Here is an 8,034-nt window from a genome sequence, read left to right on the forward strand (position 1 = left end):
TAATGAGAGTTTTTACTATTCAGCCACAGCATCTTATGAAATATATGTGATTTAGCTTTACTTGGTAAAAAATAATCTCCAAAGTTTTAAAATAATTGAAAATCTTTTTTACTTGTTTTATTTATGCGAAATTCTAGGCAGCTTCTTCAAATTAAAAAGACTCACTTACAATCCTAGGATTATACTTGAATCTCAAATTATTGACAGAGATCTTAATTTCACTTTAAAATGGGGATGTTATTTCATCTTCATACTATTCTTTTATATAATAAATTATCTGAGATTGTTCATTTTTTTAAAGAATCCTTATCATTCATTGCACTAACGTTGTTCCTTGCTTTCATGGTACCATCCTTCTCTGTGTGGTGGTTAGAGCTTTATGTAGTTCTTCATATAATTAATCATAAAAAAAGTAATTTTGCATCAAACTTTGACTTGATTTTAGATTGTTGTTCTGTCAAAATATTCAACATAGCTGAATGCTAAACTGGTTTGTAAAGGGCTTTATGTATATTATGGGTTGCTAGTGATTTTCTTTGTGAATCAGAAGACACTGAACAAAAGGAAAACAGCATTGGCATCCATCATCTTCAAGAGGTGGACACAGAAAAAGGAAGACAAAATACCAATAGTAGAGAAGACACTGAAAGTAAGTGATAGTGTATATCCTTTTATGAAACACCAATGCACATGCAGCCCCTTTGTCTATAATGCCTGGTTGTGAGATCTCGTATTTGTTTTTAAGAAACTTTTCTCCTTTTCTTTCTGAGCAGTAATGATCCACTGTGACACAGAAAAGACGGAAAACCTTTGACAGATGACACAAAGATCAAAAATGATGGCAGAGATAAAATGCTTAATGCCTTTTAGTGACAGTCTTCATTAAAAAAAAAAAAAAAAATCACTTGAATGTAATTAACAGCAAAATATAGACATGTACGTAATAAAATAAAATACAGTAAAAGAAAAAACAGGTTAGGAAATACAAAGTTAAATGTTTTCTAGCTAACTATGTCCAAAAAAATTCACTCCTAAATACTTAAAAAATAAATAAATAAGTAATGAGGTCATCTCAGAGCCATTACCGCTGTCTTTAAGAACTGGCACTGGGAAACTTAGCAGTGTCAAATGCAATGTCATTGTTCAGAAAGGGAGAAAAAGAGAACAGAGAGAGAAAAAGAGAACATTACACACCAGTTCGTTTCAATTACAAAGAAAATTACAAATCAAATAATCTAACTTATTACACACACTTGAAATATAAAAGATATGAATAAGAACTAACATAAAGAAGAAATTATTTCAAAAATATAATTTAATTTTGCAATATATTGCAAAGCTAATATATACAGACTCAAGACCTCACAATTGCAAGTGACTCCCTGGGGCTGGGTATGGTGGGGGCTCGTCTAGGTCCATCAGGGCAAGTCCTGGCAGCCATCCCACCAGGAACAGGGCAGCTGGGGACACGGGCCGTCCCAGCCCCAGCATCTCCCTGTGATGGGCTGTTGCCAGGCCAGGAGGTGGTTCTGAGGGTAGGTCTGGCTGGGAAAGGGTCATGGCAAAACAGGGCAGGGCTGTGGCAAGCTGGAATCTGGCCCTGCTGTGACCTCACTGCAGCAGGGGATGACAGCCCCAGGGGCTGACATTGGGTCTTGGGCCTGGGTGGGTGGGGAAGCCCCAGGAATGGTCAGGGACAGGCAGTGCTGGAAGAGCCTCAGCCCTTTGGGCACAGTCACTTTGCACTGCTGAGGAGAGTCTGGCTCCCTCTTCTTCATTCCCTTCTATCAAGTATTTATAGTCAAGATATACTTATTTTTATAAGGGCACCCTTAACCTTCTCTAGACTGAACACTCTCAGCTCTCTCAGCCTCTCCTCATATAAATAATGTGCTAGTCCCTTCATCTTTATGGCCCTATGATGAACTTGCTCCAGGAAGTCCATATCTTTCTCGTAGTGAAAGGTATCTTGTCCCAGGGCTGGACACACTACTATAGGTCAGCTTCACCGGTGCTGAGCAGAGAGGAAAGGTCATCACCTTAGACCTTCTGACAACACTCTTCCTAATACAGCCCAAGATATCATAGGCTGTCTTTGCAGTGAAGGTGAATTGTTCATGTTCAACTTGTTGTCCACCAGGGCTCCAAGATCCTTTCCTGAAGAGCTGCTTTCCAGCCGGGTGTCTGTCAACATGAATTAGTGCATTATGTTTCTCCAGAACTTTGAGCTTTGGGTTGTTGAACTTCATGGAATGGAAATGGTTTCTAGGAGGTTCTCCACCACTTTCTCAAGTATGGACATGAGGCTGACTGGCCTGACTTTCCCCCACATCCTTCCTTTTGCCCTTCTTGAAGGTAGGAGAGCTATTTGGTCACTTCCAGTCTTCAGGAACCATTCCCAATTACCATTACTTTTCAAAAATAATCAGGAAAGGCCCCTCATAAGCCAGCTCTCTTAGCACTTCTGTGTGCCACCATGGATTTATATATTTCCAATTTAAATGCTCCCTAGACTGGTCTGCCTCCACTGAAGGTGTCTTCTTTACTCCAGACTTTCCATATGGTCTCAGTGGCCTGGAATTTGATAAGAAAAACCCAGTTTTTACCCCAGCCAACAATTCTGCAATCTAATAGTTTTCTTTGCTCTCCCTCTACAGATTCACAGGCTCCCCTGGCAGACATAATTGTTGAAGGATTATTTGAGCAACTCCTGGATGTGTTCTTCTGGAAATGTTATTAATGCTGGACATGTAGGGGAAAATGGGAAGGGGATGGGTGATGAGATTAAGCACTTCTATATAAAGTGTATGTCACTCCAATATAACATAAAACCAGTACATTATCAGAAAATAAAATAAAATAAAATAAAATAAAATAAAATAAAATAAAATAAAATAAAATAAAATAAAATAAAATAAAATAAAATAAAATAAAATAAATAAAAAAAACCACTTTTATTCATGGATAAAAACACACATCCTCAGTCTACCAAAACTGACAGTCTGACATTCCAGTCATAAAATCTTATGCACAAATATGCAATCTGGTACATGAAGAATTGGACTGAGCATGTTCTGTTTTAATTCTAGTGGTGATACATTAAAGTAAGGAAAGAGAAAAAATATAATAAAAATAAAATTATGAGCTTCCTTTTTGTATACATCACATTAGTTCATCATTTTATTTTGTATTCTTTCCTGTAAGTGTTGATACACTCCCTCTGCTTAGGGAGTTTCATTCTTACATGGACATTGTTGGATTTTTATGGGAGAAAAAGTGAGATAAAAATAATGAAAATTGGAAATATAAAATATAGTAAATGTTTTTTGTTCTGTTTTGTTTGCTTGTGGAAGACATATATGAAGGATCTTTAAAAATGGTAGCTTGTAGACACAAATATTTTATTGTTTTTTTGAACAAATGTTTTGACTGCTGACTGTTGGAAGATGATGTTTTACTGTCACTCAGATGGATTTGCCAATAGTAGCAGTCTTTCTGGTAAGCTGGAACAATGGTATAGTGGTTTGTTTACAACCTGTTGGCTTCTCATCTTCATGATTTTTTATTATATGCTCTTATATTTGTCCCTAAGTTTATACATAAGTCTAAGGAACTTCCATCCAGACCCCTGCAGAATATGAGCAGGTCCAAAATCTTTGCACTGCCTGTGTGGATAAAAAAGAAGTAAACATAAAGACAATTTGAAATATTATGATCATAAACACAGTTTTAGCCAGCTACTGACTAGAAGAAAAAGCCATGTTTAAGCATTAGAATTTAAAACTAGGCACAGGAAAAAACTTGGAGAAAAGTGTGCAGAAAAATCCTGCATAAAATTAAGGAAGTTTTACCTTCATACAAGCCAAGAAACTAATTAAAACAGAAATTTCAGGCCAACAGTGAAATCACTATGTAGAAAAAATTAATATGGGAAAATAAGACTACTTTTGAATATTCTATATCAGAGGCCAAGACCTGGGTTGAATAATGGTTCTAACAAAAGAGGGATCTATTTTCCACTTTGTAACTCTGTTCCTGGTGTTTAATAAAACTCCTATATAGAATGCAATTAAGTGAAACCAGTTGGGTTTTATAGAAATTATATGAAATTCTATATATATATATATTTTAATTGATAAGCAAATATGAATTGGCATCTTTAGGCAGATAAAAAGATTTAATTGTTTAGAATGTCTTTATAATTTTTAGAACATTCCATGAGCTTGGAGGAAATGACAGAATTCTTCTGAGCTGCCCTCCTTCTCCCTCTTCCCCCCACCAAAAAAAAAAATAAAACTGTATAGTTGTACAAATACGTATTTTCTGCATAAATCAACTTATTTCAGCTTTATAAAAATAGAATTTTTATGGGTTCTGAGATACAGATTTTCAACACAATATCATCCAATACTCATGCACTTTGAAGTTTGTATTCTAGTCATATTCACCTCACTAGGAGACCTATTTTTCTGGTATGAAATTTCAGGCTTTTTACTGAGCACTGAGAATAATTCCTGGCTGGAACACTGTGGGAATGTTGGCCTGCAAAGTCTGAGTCTTTTGGGAGATGCACCAACAATAAGGAAGCAGATTTGAGAAGCTTCTCTTGAATCAAAGATCTTTTAAAGTTCTTTTGTTTTCTTAATATTTCCATTTATATACACCTCCCAAAAGAAGAAATAAGAAAAAGTTACAACAAAGGCTGTGCTTAAAAGTTTTTAATTTCCAGCCCCAATAACTGAGTGAGTAACAACTGACCTTTTCTTCTATCTGGATCTAATGAAACTTCCATATCTTAATATACCAAAACTTCTTGCTGCATAAAACCCACACTTGCTTTTAATAACTTCAGTACCTCACACTAAATCTCCCACGTGAATTATTTTGGTTGTCCAATGGGGATACATTCCAAAACAGGAGGATAAAATATAAAGCAGATAAAATTTTGGAAATCCATTTTGAACTACAGCAGTGTTGGGAGAGACTGACTCTCAAGCCCTGGGGAAGGGGCACAAAGCTGAAAAAGAGCACACAGATTTTGAGTTGCTGCTCTGTCTGATTCCAGAGAAGAGCCAGCACCTGTGTTTCCCACATACCTTATCAATATCTCTCCTTAAAGGGACAAAGTCTATAAATATCTAAAATGTGAGAAATCCAGACATTAGTTCTCCATTTACTTCCGTACCACAGCCTGGCTCCCCTTGTTACTGACCACCTGGCAATCCCAATTTCCAGTGAAGATGTGCTGAGACCCAGCAGTAGTCTCTATGCAGCCCTTCAAAGTGCTGTGCATAGACAAATGGCTGTCAACATTGCTGTCCACTTGTTGTTTCTAAATGCACACTGCCAGAGAGTTTAAAAAGTGAGCTACCTTCCCTGTCATCTGATGCCATGGCAACCACTCCTCTGCTTTTTACCACTAAGCATCTGTTAGTGCTTTCATTGTAAACCCATGTTTTGAGAGTTTAAGCCTTGGCATAAATCATTGTTTCTACTTCAATTTCTTGCACTGGATTGTATTAGTTAGGAAAAAAAAAAAAGTCTCTTTCTCTCTTCTGCTGCTTAAAAAAACTAGTGCAGGCCTCCAACATCCAGTGCAAAACAAAGTCAAAGCAATTAAGGTTGGTAAAGGTTGCCATGGAGGTCTGGGTGGCACTTCATCTCCAGTTCCTACCCTCCTGAGATCTCAAGAAAGGAAAGCCAAGTACATGGGTGATTTAGTGAAGGTATACAACAGCTCAGCTGCTTACCTCATTCCTGCTTTTATCCAGTGTTGCAGCATCAGATAGAAAGTGCACTTCTAAGATACAGAAAGCAGAACAAGATGGGTAATCAAGTTAACAAGCAATGGACTAAGTGAAAAGTGAGAATGGAATGAAGGAGAAGATATCACGTGTTGAGTACAAAGCTAGCAAGGCAAAGAGCTGAAACAGGATGGTTACCAGAAACTAGGAAGGAAGGATGTTGCCTGCTTTGGCAGATAACAGGGGCTTAAGGAGAATCATAGAATATGTTAACAGGATTCACTTTTGACTGTGATAACCTGAAGTTTTCTGTAGATTGTCAAGAAGACAAGCCAAAGGCAAGGAATGACTTTCTGGATTCAATGAAGGGAAGTCAGGATTAGTGAAGTAGCTTTGCTGTCACTAAAGAAAAAAAGTTTTTTCCTATTATTTTCTTTACATTGCAATTTCTAGAAAGTTGATTTTGAGAATTTTAGAGAGGACACAGTGAAGACTGGACTGTTTTCCCAGGTAAATCAGAGAGATTTCCACTGTTGGCTTGAACAGTGTAAGAAGGAGTAGGAAAAAGATATGTACCTTTGAAAATTGCATAGGTCTAGTGAGCTGAAGGGTTAGACGGCCGAGATTGTATGAAATGGTTTCTCCAGTAGCTTCTAGGCCTTAATATCTTTCTTCATATCCATGATATGGAACAAACTTATTCCAAGATTTTTTTTTTTTTGCCTCTGTATAGCTCTTTGGTTCAGAAAAAGCAGCATGTCAAACCAAATTTGAGGTACACTGTCTCTTGCTTTATTCTGCTTTGGATTTTGGGGACTTAAAAATACCTTTACAGAGCTACACTAATTCAAGATTGATAATGATCGATCAAGAGCATCTTCTAGAGATCTCTGCCCTCTTTAACCACATATTCATCTCAGTTCCAGTACTGTCACTCAGGTGTTTTCAATTGCAGAACAGCAAGTAGTAAAAGAGAACAGTCTGTACTCATGCTAAAACAACTTTGTGGTAAAAACAGCAAGGCTCTTAGAAGTCTGTCCTCATGTCCCAGGGGTACTTCAAGAACAGAACAGCAGAGAGAGTCATGGGGTTCAGTTTTGACAGTGACACCAAAGATGGTGTAGCAAGAAAAACATCCAAGAATATGGTTCAACACAACAAATACAAATAAATAAATACATGAAGGGATTATGCAAAAAGGACAGAGACCTTATGCAAAGAGATGCTCTTTTCAGCAGTGCTCAGTGACAAGACAAGAACCAACAGACACAAACTGAAATACAGGAGGTTCCCTCTGAACATCACAAAATACTTTGTTCCTGTGAGGGTGATGGAGCAAGTGGCTTTGGGTGGCCCAATTTGAGAAGAGGGTATGGACCAGATAACTGCCTGAGGTCCCTTAAAACATCAGCCACTTAGTGATTCTGTGGCAAAATAAAAAGTTATTTTGGTCTGGCTCTCAAGCATAGCCTAAGTTCTTATGACAAGATGTTCAGTGGTGCTAAACAGAGAGAAGTTGACAAAATCCCTAAACTATTTACTTTCACAATAACTTTAAAGTAGCAGAAGCCAACCCAAACTGTCAATGAAAGATTCATCTCCATCTTCAGGCACTTGTTCCAATATCTGTACCTCCCCTCCCTTTGGCCACCAGAAAGCATTCTTGCAGCTGCACAGTCAGGAATGGCTTGAAAATATTTTTAGAAAAATGATTCTTTTGGCCACAGCAGTTTCTAACCCAAAATACTGTTCTAAGAAAGGACAGAAATATACATAGAAAAAGGTCCTTCTACTTTCAGTGTGAAGTCATTTCTAAGTCACTCCTCAATTACCTTCAAGAGTTCGGATCAGCTTACAAATCAGTACCTGCCAGCAGCTCTCCATTGTAGTTGTTAATTCATGCTTTCGCAGCTGTTACATTAGCATGCCAAAAGAACTTACAACCTCCTTGAAATTTCCTTCAGCATAGTTTGAGCATAATTGAATATTAAGAGATTCAAAATTTAATTTTTGTATTTTCTTAACCAAATCTATTCAAATATGCCCTATCCAATTGGTCCCTTGGAGTATTAGGTGCAGAACAAGGTCAGAACTTTTACAACCAACCATTTCTGAGTGACATATAAACAAAGAAAGGTTGGAACCTTTCCTTTCTTTTAAAACATGAAAAGCCCAAAATGTTTCTAAGCAATTTAACATCCACTGGGCCATGCTGCCACCTGTCAGTCCAGTAACTCTTTCTTAGATTTATAAAGGTAGCAGAAGAATAGTTTAGTTGAAAATATCCTTC

This window comes from Anas acuta, chromosome 2 (assembly GCF_963932015.1).
Source record: "Anas acuta chromosome 2, bAnaAcu1.1, whole genome shotgun sequence".
Classification (NCBI taxonomy): Eukaryota; Metazoa; Chordata; class Aves; order Anseriformes; family Anatidae; genus Anas; species Anas acuta.